Here is a 13,865-nt window from a genome sequence, read left to right as displayed (position 1 = left end):
CACTTCACCTCACCTAAAGTAATTGATGAGAAGTCCTGAGTCTGTATAAGACTGAACAATTTATTAATCTACAGCCTAAATTCAAATTGGTCAGTCTTGTGGCAATACCAGTCAGGAATACACACACAGTAGTGTAGAGGAACTGGCCACAAGCCACATGCCACTTCACAGATTTCTCTGCACCCGAGAGAGGAACTTCAGAGTGCGTGTGTCATATCTTTACAGATAAGGAGGGCTTTGGCAAAAAAAAGTGTTTGTGCCTGTCACAGTTTATAGTGAACCCCTAACTCCACACAACACATTATTTAAAGTTCTCCAGCACACATCTCCAACACAGACGACCAGGACAGGTAAGTATACTCGAAGGCAAGTTTTATTCCCAATTCATAGGTTAACGTACTGGACTCCCCCTTTCCTACCTCCCACAGCAGACTGCACTATTCCCCAGACTGTCAGCACAGCAGAGCCTCCCCTCAGGCCTGTCAAACGTTGCGAACTCACTGCCCGTGCTTCTACACCAGCTCCGCCACCCACTTATTCTATCAATCTGTCTCATCTCATTTCTGGACATGCCCGGGTCTGTGTGTGCCCCTCTGAGTCTACGCCCCTGAAGGTTTGGTGCGGGTGAAATGTTAAGGGACAAACCATGTCTGGTTTCCACGAACCTGGTTATGCCACTTGGCTTTTAAAGTGCAGCTGCTCTGCAACCAGACAGGACATAACTGTCCAGGCTCTTACACAGTACTGCCTCTAACAGAGGAGACGCCAATTAGGACTCGATGGTTGGGAGGCTGAACAACGTGTTGGCAACTCAGGAGGTTGTTTTGGAGCTAGAAATGTGCATAGAGCGAGCAGAGTGAACCTGATATGATTCCCTGTTCCAGGGGTCATCATCTAGATTCAACCGCTGGGCCGTTTTTTTCCTTGAGTGGATGGTCTGGGGGCCGAAACATAATTACAAATAATTTATTGATTACATATTCAATGTATGAAGCCCAAAACGGATATCATGTTTGACTCAAACGTAGTCATTTCAAACCTTACTTACATTTGTATACGATCACGTGTCCCTCTGTTATGTGTGGGAATACTTGGAACACATTCCCTGGTGTTTTTACAGTTTTTTATGTCCAACAATGGAAATGTAATAAAAAAAAAAATATTAATTAGATTTTCTCAGAAAACTTGAGGGGCCACCAATTGGGGAACCCTGCCCTATTCCCTATAGTGTTTTACTTTCGGCCAGTGCCCATAGGACTCTGATCAAAAGTAGTGCACACTACAAGAGACTTAGAATCATGTGGTAACAGAGCAGTTCCCTAACTTCTACACACAACCCTGCCGCTAACTATGGTCCACCAACCATACACTGAAGCATCGCTTCTTTCATTGTGGGGGATTGAGTAATGCGCATGCTCATTGTGGGGCTTTGATCCAACTACAACACTTTATATTGTTGTTAATCCATTCGGCACGTAGCCTAGTGGTGTGGCCAGTAACCGAAAGGTCACTGGTTCTAATTCCAGAGCTGACTTGGTGAAACATTTGTCAATGTGCCCTTGAGCAATGGCACTTAACCGTAATACCTCCTGTAAGTCGCTCTGGTCTGCTAAAATATACAAATATTAAAACGTGTATGTTTCACTTGAGGACTCTGGGCATGAACAGAATTAGACATATATGTATTAATATTCATAAATGTGTGCAATGGAATGTTGTAAAATGTCATATTGTGACAGGAGTGCTTTGGTTAAAATGCATGCAAGGTTTTTCTGCTATCTTGACCTTTCCTAGTATGTCCTGACCTGTCTTAGAGAGAACAACATGTATTGTACTGTGCATTTCCTAGCCAAAAAACAAGGGATGTTGTTTTAGCCTTGAGACAATAACTTGTGAGGTTAGGATGGTGATGACAGAAATCAACATGTTTTAGTCTATGTATATCTTGTGTGTGTTTGGTAGTCTGCGTCCCAGGACTCCTTGAAACATGTTCCCTTGCTCTGTAAGCTATATACCCTGCAGCAATAATGATTGCTATGATAACCTAGTTTCTCACCAATGTGTGTGTGTGTTCCTTCCATCCTGTGTATGCATGTGCATGTGTGTGTGTGTGTGTTATGTGCGTGCGAATACATGTGTGGTGGTGTGTGGTTGTTTTTGAGCATGTGTGCAGGCGTGCGTGTAGGTGTGTGTGGCTATAAACCTGTGTGTACATCCATGCTAAAAAATATGCTTGCTTAAAACCTAAATGCCAAAGAGAAAATATATATATTTTTGTGTGCAAACCCCAGACATTTTCCCCCGATTTATAGATTTACAGTCAATCTTCACATTTTTGGTGTTTAAACAGAAAATGAAGCAACACAAATGCCATTGTAGCTGTGTATTTTCTATGTCATTGTGTGTCATTTGTTTAGGTAATTGCATTGGGCACAAAGAACGTAATGGGCAGGTAGAGAAAGAAAGCAGCCACTTTGCACCGGGGGGTGCGATTGATGAGGCTACATGGCGGCGTTGGCACATGGAGCTAATGAGTTGGAACTGTGAATCAAGCTGTCTAGTGATCACACCCCAGCCAAAGACTGGCATGTTGTGCCTCTGTTCAGGGAACAAGTATAGGCAAAGAGAGAAAGTGGAAAGATAGTATGTTTCCGAGCTAAAACACTCCGCAGGAAGAATTAATATGTTATTGACTGGGTGATCGTCGTGATCATCCAATTCCTCACCAGCACCATCATCATCATCATCATTAAAAGAGATCTCCAACAGTTAGAACCTTTCTATTTATATATTTATGAATATTTCTATTCATTTGATAATGTGCCGACATTCAAAACAATGTGTAAAAGATAAATCACCAAACCTAGCATGAGCTTTGAAAACTCACTAGAGCCACATCATGTAATGTTATTACATTTGGGAATTTCTCTGAATTGTGGGGCATCTTGTAGACCAGCGCTTCTCAAACTGCCCCCCCCCCCCCCCCCCCCCCCCCCAAATCAGCTGTGCAAAAACCAAAGTGTGCACCCAGTTATACGAATGTGAACTGAAGAGGTTTTAATATTTTGTCCTTCTTACGAATGTATTCTCTTTTAAGCCCCCTGGGTATCCAAATGTTGATTACTCAGGACCGAGTTTGGGAGACCCTGTTGTGGACTAGCGCATTTTAATTAATTTAAAATCTTTCGAATAGATTTACAATGGCAGGAAATTACAGACTCATGTGGCTAACCTTAATGTGCACATTAGATCTGATGGCAAGCAAAACAAGGCTCCACATGCTGCAGCATGTCGTGGTGCTTCAGGAACTAAAACGATGGCACAGTTATTGTAACACGCAGAGTTTGGTGTGGTGTGTCAATGTTCTATCTAACTCAAGTTTATGATGTTGTCACTTGGTTTCCATCCCATTTGCTGTGGCTCAGCAAAAAAGCCCCAGCACAAGTGTTGTGCATACATCTGCTGCTACTGGTGGGGGGGGGGGGGGGGGGGGGGGGGGTGCTGCCGTGGAAACGGATGAGGAAGTGATGCAGGATGCACACTGTGACCATGTTTCCATGATACCCTCACGAGGAGGCAAGGAGACGTGTACAAAGAGGAAAAAGAGAAAAGAGCAGCTTTCAGCGCCACAAAGCAGTCTGATAAAACTACACAAAGTGTTGTGTAGTTGTTGTTTTTTGGCTGCCAGACTTTTACTTTACGCGTAAGATCCAACGCAAAGGCTACTTAGAAACCAAGCACCGATAGAGATATCAAAATAATAAATTGTGCCCTGGGAAGGTCACGCCTATCAGAGTCGCTCTCTATCAAACATGTTTCCTACATTGAGCCCAAACTGAAATAGTTAGTGCTGTGCGTAGTGGTTGGAATGCAGAGCAATGCCCTCAAAGAGAAAGCCTTTCTGGAAACACTTCCATAGACACCCACACAGTACAAGTATACTGCCAATGTCCAAGTCAAAAAATGAGAAATTTGACAAACCCATGCAACCCAAATTATTTTGTCTCTGTAAGAGGCTTTTATGAATCTGGGGTGGTTTCTTATTCCAAATAAATCATTTGGGAATAAAGAGATTTGGGAATAAAGGTGACGATTGTCTGAACCAGATAGAGACATGTAGGTAAATATGAATTTATCAGGAAATGACTTTAAAATGTGCACTAGGAATGTGTGTGTTTTAGAGTTACTCTCACACATAAGTATTGACATGTTTCGTAGGAAAACGTGCTCACGTCTCAGAAGGAGACCATTTTTTGCAACAAGTTTGAGGCCATTGGTCTACAGGTAGCTGAAATCTCTCCAGTCTATCTAGAGCAATCTCATCTGAAGGTCGTTGGGATGGTGTAGTGTTAATCAGGGAAGGTTTTCATGCTTCTCATGAAGGTGCAAGGTGCATTGCAGAAGCCAGGATGTAGTCTGTCAAACTCAGGCCAAACAAATCAAAACACATTTTCCTTACAGTGAAATGCTTACTTACAAGCCCTTAACCAACAATGCAGTTTAAAGAAAATACCTAAAAAAAAAAAAAAATGTTTTTTTAAAAAGTAAGGGATAAGAAAAACAAAGAATTAAAGAGCAGCAGTAAATAACAATAGCGGGGCTATATACAGGGGGTACTGGTTCAGAGTCAATGTGTCAATGTGCGGGGGAACTGGGGTCAATGTAGTTGAGGCAATGATGTACATGCAGGTAGGGTAATTAAAGTGGCTACGCATAGATAATAACAGAGAGTTGCAGCAGAGTAATCAAATAGCTAAAACAATAGTCTGGGTAGCCATTTGATTAGCTGTTCAGGAGTCATATTTTTTATTTATTTTTATTTCACCTTTATTTAACCAGGTAGGCAAGTTGAGAACAAATTCTCATTTACAACTGCGACCTGGCCAAGATAAAACAAAGCAGTTCGACACATGTAACAACATAAAGTTACACCTGGAGTAAAACATACATACAGTCAATAATACAGTCGAAAAATAAGTCTATATACAATGTGAGCATTGAGGTGAGATAAGGGAGGTAAGGGGAATAAATAGGCCATGGTGGCAAAGTAAATGCAATACAGCAATTAAAACAGTGGAATTGTAGATTTGACAGTAGATGAGTGTGCAAAGTAGAAATACTGGGGTGCAAAGGAGCAAAAAATAAATAAAAAATTAATACAGTAGGGGAGGAGGTAGTTGTTTGGGCTATTTATAGATGGGCTATGTACAGGTGCAGTGATCTGTGAGCTGCTCTAACAGCTGGTGCTTAAAGCTAGTGAGAAAGATAAGTGTTTCCAGTTTCAGAGATTTTTGTAGTTCGTTACAGACATTGGCAGCAGAGAACTGAAAGGAGAGGCGACCAAAGGTAGGAATTGGCTTTGGGGGTGACAAGTGAGATATACCTGCTGGAACGCGTGCTACGGGTGGGTGCAGCTATGGTGACCAGCGAGCAGAGATAAGGTGGGACTTTACCTAGCAGGGTCTTGTAGATGACCTGGAGCCAGTGGGTTTGCTGACGAGTATGAAGCGAGGGCCATCCAACGAGAGCGTACAGGTCGCAGTGGTAGGTAGTATATGGGACTTTGGTGACAAAACGGATGGCACTGTGATAGACTGCATCCAATTTGTTGAGAGGGTGTTGGAGGCTATTTTGTAAATTACATCGCCAAAGTCGAGGATCGGTAAGATGGTCAGTTTAACAAGGGTATGTTTGGCAGCATGAGTGAAGGATGCTTTGATGCGAAATAGGAAGCCAATTCTAGATTTAACTTTGGATTGGAGATGTTTTATGTGAGTCTGGAAGGAGAGTTTACAGTCTAACCAGACACCTAGGTATTTGTAGTTGTCCACATTTGTAGTTGTCAGAACCATCCAGAGTAGTGATGCTGGACGGGCGGGCAGGTGCAGGCAGCACCTGATCGGTTGAAGAGCATGCATTTAGTTTTACTTGTATTTAAGAGAAGTTGGAGTCCATGCAAGGAGAGTTGTATGGCCTTGGCCAGGTCAATGAATACGGCTGCACAGTATTGTTTCTTATCGATGGCGGTTAAGAAATCGTTTAGAACCTTGAGCGTGCCTGAGGTGCACCCATGACCAGCTCTGAAACCAGATTGTATAACGGAATAGGTACGGTGGGATTCGAAATGGTCGGTGATCTGTTTTGTTAACTTGGCTTTCGAAGACCTTAGAAAGGCAGGGAAGGATAGATATAGGTCTGTATCAGTTTGGGTCAAGAGTGTGCCCTCCTTTGAAGAGGGGGATGACCGCAGCTGCTTTCCAATCTTTGGGAATCTCAGACAACACGAAAGAGAGGTTGAATAGGCTAGTAATAGGGGTTGCAACAATTTTGTCAGATAACTTTAGAAAGAAAGGGTCCAGATTGTCTAGCCCGGCTGATTTGTGGGCATCCAGATTTTGCAGCTCTTTCAGAACATCAGCTGACTGGATTTGGGAGAAGGAGAAATGGGGAAGTCTTGGGCGAGTTGCTATGGGGGGTGCAGGGCTGTTGACCGGGGTAGGGATAGCCATGTGGAAAGCATGGCCAGCCGTAGAAAAATGCTTATTGAAATGGTCAATTATAGTGGATTTATTGGTGGTGACAGAGTTTCCTATCCTCAGTGCAGTGGGCAGCTGGGAGGAGGTGCTCTTATTCTCCATGGACTTTACAATGTCCCAGAACCTTTTTGAGTTTGTGTTGCAGGAAGCAAATTTCTGTTTGAAAAAGCTAGCTTTTCTAACTGCCTGTGTTTATTGGTTTCTAACTTCCCTAAAAAGTAGCATTTTACTGAGCTGTTCGATGCTAATGCTGAACGCCACAGGATGTTTTTGTGCTGGTCATTGGCAGTCAGTTCTGGAGAGAACCAAGGGCTTTATCTGTTCCTGGTTCTACATTTCTTGAATGAGGCATGCTTATTTAAGATGGTGAGGAAGGCATTTAAAAAAAATTACCAGGCATCTTCTACTGACGGGATGAGGTCGATATCCTTCCAGGATACCCAGGCCAGGTCGATTAGAAAGGCCTGCTCGCTGAAGTGTTTCAGGGAGCGTTTGATAGGGATGAGTAGAGGTCGTTTGACCGCTGACCCATTACGGATGCAGGCAATGAGGCAGTGATCGCTGCGATCTTGGTTGAAAACAGCAGAGGTGTATTTAGAGGGCAGGTTGGTTAGGATTATATCTATGAGGGTGCCCGTGTTTACGGCTTTGGGGTTGTACCTGGTAGGTTCATTGATTAATTTGTGTGAGATTGAGGGCATCAAGCTTAGATTGTAGGATGGCTCGTTGTTAAGCATGTCCCTGTTTAGGTCACCTAGCAGCACGAGCTCTGAAGATAGATGGGGGGCAATCAGTTCACATATGGTATCCAGACCACAGCTGGGGGCAGAGGGTGGTCTATAGCAGGCGGCAATAGTGAGAGACTTGTTTTTAGAGAGGTGGATTTTTAAAAGTAGAAGTTCAAACTGTTTGGGTACAGACCTGGATAGTAGGACAGAACTCTGCAGGCTATCTCTGCAGTAGATTGCAACACCGCCCCCTTTGGCCGTTCTATCTTGTCTGAAAATGTTGTAGTTAGGGATGGAGAGTTCCGAGTTATTGGTGGTCTTCCTAAGCCAGGATTCAGACACGGCTAAGAAATCCGGGTTGGCAGAGTGTGCTAAAGCAGTGAATAAAGCAAACTTAGGGAATAGGCTTTGAATGTTAACATGCATGAAACCAAGGCTTTTACAGTTACAGAAGTAATCAAATGAGAGCGCCTGGGGAATAGGAGTGGAGCTAGGCAATGCTGGGCCTGGATTCACCTCTACATCGCCAGAGGAACAGAGGAGGAGTAGGATAAGGGTATGGCTAAAAGCCATGAGAATTGGACGTCTAGGACGTCCGGAACAAAGAGTAAAAGGAGCAGGTTTCTGGGGGTGATAAAATAGATTCAAGGTATAATGTACAGACAAAGGTATGGTAGGATGTGAATACAGTGGAGGTAAACCTAGGCATTGAGTGATGATGAAAGAGATATTGTCTCTAGAAACATCATTGAAACAAGGTGATGTCGCATGAGTGGGTGGTGGAACTGAAGGGTTGGATAAGGTATAATGAGCAGGGCTAGAGGCTCTACAGTGGAATAAGCCAACAAACACTAACCTTGACAGCAATGGACAAGGCATATTGACATTAAGGAGAGGCATGCTTAGCCGAGTGATCATAACTTCTTATGGCTGCAGGGGCAGTATTGAGTAGTTTGGATGAAAGGTGCACAGAGGTGCCCATATTCAACGGCCTGCTCCTCAGTCATAGTTGCTAATATTTGCATATTATTATTAGTATTGGATAGAAAACACTCTGAAGTTCCTAAAACTGTTTGAATTATGTATGTGAGTATAACAAAACTCATATAGCAGGCAAAAACCTGAGAAATTCCACTTCCTGTTTTTTTTCCTGGGGGTGGCAGATTTTCAACCAAGCTCTCATTGAAATTACAGCGAGATATGGATGAGTTTTCACTTCCTACGCCTTCCACTAGATGTCAACAGTCAATAGAACTTTGTCTGATGACTCTAATGTGAAGGGAGGTCGAATGACACAGGAAATAGTCACCACTGCCACGAGTTGACCATGCATTCACTATGCGCGTTCACAGTGGAAGTACCTGCGTTCCACCGGTCATATGAAGTCGTTCTAATTCTCCGGTTGGAACGTTATTCAAGATATATGTAAACAACATTCTAAAGATTGATTCAGTACATCGTTTGACATGTTTCTACTGACTGTTACGGAAGTTTTGGACATTTCATCACGTTATAGTGGACGCACTTTGTGACTTTGGAATTGTTAACCAAACGCGCTAACCAAAATAGCTAATTGGACATAAATAACGGCCATTTTCGAACAAATCAAGCATTTATTGTGGACCTGGGATTCCTAGGACTGCATTCTGATGAAGTTCATCAAAGGTAAGGATACATTTATCATGCATTTTCGGGTTTCTGTTGACTCCAACATGGCGGCTAATTTGACTTCTGTTCTGAGCGCCGTCTCAGATTATTGCATGTGTTGCTTTCGCCATAAACTTAAAAAAAAAAAAAAAAGTATTTTTTAAATATGACACAGCGGTTGCATTAAGGAGAGGTATATCTATAATTCCATGTGTATAACTTGTATTATCATCTACATTTATGATGAGCATTTCTGTTGAAACAATGTGGCTATGCAAAATCACTTCAAGTTTTTGGAACTAGTGAATCTAATAAACCAATCTAAACTCAGATTCTTTGATATAAATATGAACTTTATCAAACAAAACATGCATGTATTGTGTAACATGAAGTCCTATGACTGTCATCTGATGAAGATAATTCAAGGTTAGTGATTAATTCTATCTTTATTTCTGCTTTATGCTTTATGCTATATTTCGCTGGAAAATGGCTGTGCTTATTGTGGTTTGGTGGAGACCTAACATAATCGTTTGTAGTGCTTTAGCTGAAAAGCCTATTTGAAATCGGACCCTTTGGTGGGATTAACAACAAGATTACCATTCAAATGATATAAAACACATGTATGTTTTAGGAATTGTAATTATGAGATTTCTGTGGTTTGAATTTGGCGCCCTCTATTTTCACTGGTAGTTGTCATATCGATCCCGGTATTGGGATTGCAGCCATAACAAGATAAGGGTCCAGTGAGTAGTGAGGTTGGTTGGGGTAACGGCGATTCAGACAGCTAGCCGAGCCATGGGTATCTAGCTAGCAGAAGATGGAGGTCTGTTTTTAGCCACCCCATGCGTTTCCGTCTGTAGATTAGTGGGTTCCGTGTGGTAGAGGGGACCAATCCAATTGTGAAAATAGTTATAGTTATAGTGGCCCAAGAAGATTGTTTTATAGACCTTTTCAGATAGCAGTCGATATGCTCAAGACAGCTAACGATTAGAGGACCGCAGTTAGCAGATGGGCGTTCAGGTTATGTCGCGGAGGGGCCAGTTGAATAACTCCCTCGGGCAGATAACGTCGGTATTTCAGTCATGAAGGCCCGGTGGGGCTCCGCATTGGCAGTAAAACGGGTCCGGATTGGTGAATGTAGCCCAGGAGTGGCTGATTGATCTCTTCAGCTGGCTAGCTCCGGGATAATTGGTGTTTGCTCCGGAATCGACATAAGCCAATAGTTACTCGGATAGCAGCTAGTTAGCTGTGTTACTTAGTTACTTATGGCTTGGGGGTAGAAGCTGTTTAGAAGCCTCTTGGACCTAGACTTGGCGTGCCGGCACCGCTTGCCGTGCGCTAGCAGAGGGAACAGTCTATGACTAGGATGGCTGGAGTCTTTGACAATTTTTAGGGCCTTCCTCTGACACCGCCTGGTATAGATGTCCTGGATGGCAGAAAGCTTGGGCCCGGTGATGTACTGGGCCATACTCACTATCCTCTGTAGTGCCTTGCGATCGGAGGCCGAGCAGCTGCCATACCAGGCAGTGATGCAACCCGTCAGGATGCTCTTGATCTGAGGACCAATGCCAAATATTTTCAGTCTCCCGAGGGGGAATAGGTTTCATTTTCCCCTCTCCATCGGGCCATCCTTTTCCTGTAGTCCACAATCATCTCCTTTGTCTTGATCACGTTGAGGGAGAGGTTATTGTCCTTGCACCACACGGTCAGGTCTCTGACCTCCTCCCTATAGGCTGTCTCATCGTTGTGGGTGATCAGGCCTACGACTGTTGTGTCATCAGCAAACTTACAGACTCAGACAGGAGAGGTTAAAAATGTCAGTGAAGACACTTGCCAGTTGGTCAGAGCATGCTCGGAGTACACGTTCTCGTAATCCGTCTGGCTCAGCTGCCTTGTGATTGTTTACCTGTTTGAAAGTCTTACTCAGATCGGCTGCAGAGGGCGTGATCACACGGTCATCTGGAACAGCTGATGCTCTCATGCATGTTTCAGTGTTACTTGCCTTGAAGCGAGTATAGAAGTAATTTAGCTCGTATGGTAGGCTCGTGTCACTGGGCAGCTCTCGGCTGTGCATCCCTTTGTAGTCTGTAATAGTTTGCAAGCCCTGCCACATCCGACGAGCGTCGGAGTCGGTGTAGTACGATCCGATCTTAGTCCTGCATTGACACTTTGCCTGTTTGATGGTTCGTCGGAGGGCACAGCAGGATTTCTTATAAGCTTCCGGGTTAGAGTCACACTCTTTGAAAGCGGCAGCTCTACCCTTTAGCTCAGTGCGAATGTTGCCTGTAATTTATTGTTTCTGGTTGGGGTATGTATGTACAGTCAATGTGGGGACGATGTTCTCGATGCACTTATTGATATATCCAGTGACTGATGTGGTGTACTCTTCAATGCCATTGGAAGAATCCCAGAACATACTCCAGTCTGTGCTAGCAAAACAAGCCTGTAGTTTAGCATCTCTTTCATCTGACCACTTTTTTATAGACCGAGTCACTGGTGCTTCCTGCTTGAATTTTTGCTTGTAAACAGGAATCAGGAGGATGGAGTTATGATCAGATTTGCCAAATGGAGGGCGAGGGAGAGTTTTGTACGCATCTCCGTGTGTGGAGTGAAGGTGGTCTAGATTTTTTTCCCCTCTGGTTGCACATTTAACATGCTGATAGAAATTCGGTAAAACTGATTTAAGTTTCCCTGCATTAAAGTCACCCGCCATTAGGAGAGCCGCCTCTGGATGAGCGTTTTCCTGTTTGCTTATGGCACATTGCGTGCGGTTTTAGTGCCATCCTCGCTCTGTGGTGGTATGTAGACAGCTATGAAAAATACAGATAAACTCGCTAGGTAGATAGTTTGGTCTACAGCTTATCATGAGATACTCTACCTCAGGCGAGCCAAACTTTGAGACTTCCTTAGATATCGTGCACCAGCTGTTGTTTACATAAATGCATAGGCCCCTGTCCCGTGTCTTACCAGAGGCTGCTGTTCTGTCTTGCCGATAGAGTGTATAACCAGCCAGCTGTATGTTCTTAATGTTGTCGTTCAGCCACGACTTGGTGAAGATATTACAGTTTTTAATGTCCCGTTGGTAGGATATACGTCCCTTCAGTTCGTCCCATTTATTTTCCAGTGATAGAACATTAGCTAGCAGAACGGAAGGCAAAGGCATATTAGCCATTCGTCGCCTGATCCTCGCAAGGCACCCTGATCTTTTGCCGAGAAATCTCAGTTTCTTTTCTCCAGTGAATCACTGGGATCGAGGCCTGGTCGGGTGTCTGCAGTTTGTCCCTTGCTTCCGACTCATTGAAGAACTACTCTTCCAGTTTGAGGTGAATAATCCCAGTTCTGATGTCCAGCAGCTCTTTTCGGTCATAAGAGACGGTAGCAGCAACATTATCTACAAAACAAGTTAGGAACAAAGCAAAAAAACAAACAAAATAGCATGATTGGTTGAGAGCCGATAAGACCCTACCCTCCGGCGCATCATAACAAAAAAACTGTTCAAGCAGTGCATTTCTTGTCAACCTAATGGAGAAAGGTGCTGGGGAATGCATCTTGAAAGACCAAAATACCAATTTGGGGTAGTTAAGCAGTAATATACTCTTCATCGTTAATTGTTATAGATGAACAGTAGCCGCCGGGGGATTTGTGAATCGCTGGGGAAAGGAGAAAGCTGAAATCTAATCAGACCATTTTATGCTTTTGTCTTTCACATTGGCTTTCATTATAAAAGTTAACGATTCAATTTACAAAATATGATGACAAGGAACAAGTAATTAAGCAAGTAGACCATTCAAGGGTCACCAGTGGGGCATTAGAAATGTATCCATAGATTACATTCTACATGATCTGAAATTCAAACAGCTCTGGAAAAGGACCATTCTATATGATCCAATATTCACAGGAGGAGAGAATGTGGGCTTGCTGTATTTGACTGCGTTTGGATGGAGAAAGAGAGAGGAAGACAAGACTGCCTTGCAACAATCATCAGTTTCCAGTCTTACTGGAGTTATGTACACCAATCGATTGGAGAGGGGGTGCTTCATAAAGTGCACAGTTCATGCGCTGGAGGAGTAATGCATTCACATAAAGTGGAGAGGGAGGAGAGAGAACTACACTTGCACACACCATGAGCTCCAGGGCAACCGTTTTCCCACTAACGTTATTTTAATGCCTCTCCTTTCATCTCCCACCGGCCACGTACCCCAGAGACGTGCAAGTTCCTCATTTCCACCCTTGTTGAAGACAGAAATACCTGTCGTCTACAAGTGCAAGTGTAGCACGACACTGTAAGTTAGCTTGTGTGTTCAGAAATCAAAGCATGGATCAACGAGTCTCGTCAATGTCCATTAGGTACAAGGGAGAAAGAGAGGTCACCAGCTGCTTAAATGCCTCCAATAACAAGCTTGAAGACTTTTAATGCGTTTCATTGTAATTTTGGTACGTCTTAACTTTGGATGTCATAATGGTCCAAGAAAAAAAGAAAAAGTTGTCCATGTGACTTTAGCTTAAGTTTTCATTCTGGAAGTTTATTTTTAGTGTCTTCCTTAATGCCTCTTCCTTAATGCCTCTGCATTAGTGTTGTTTGTGAATTTGTGTTCACTGCATTGAAGAACCAAGGAGGACTCCACCTCATTAGAATCTGTACCCTGAAGCTGCTGCAAACACATCCGGCACAGTTGGTGACTTTACACCAGAAATGGCTACGCACGCCAAGCACACACAGACACATAGCAAAAGGCTAATGAACTCAATCACTTCCTCTAGAAAAGGCATTTAGGTATGATACACACCTCCTATTGCGATACACTTACCTACTTTATTGAGGTGATCATGACCTCATAAGTCTGAGGATTTAAACGGACCTGAACACCCATAATACTCAAGCGAGCTACAGTTTTGATTCAACAAAGCCCTTAGTCGGTCAGATTACTGGCCTGATTGCTTGGAAGATCCGGAT

Source organism: Oncorhynchus mykiss, chromosome 31, assembly GCF_013265735.2.
Source record: "Oncorhynchus mykiss isolate Arlee chromosome 31, USDA_OmykA_1.1, whole genome shotgun sequence".
Lineage (NCBI taxonomy): Eukaryota > Metazoa > Chordata > Actinopteri > Salmoniformes > Salmonidae > Oncorhynchus > Oncorhynchus mykiss.
The sequence above is the reverse complement of the archived record's forward strand: the minus strand, read 5'-3'. Positions refer to the sequence as shown.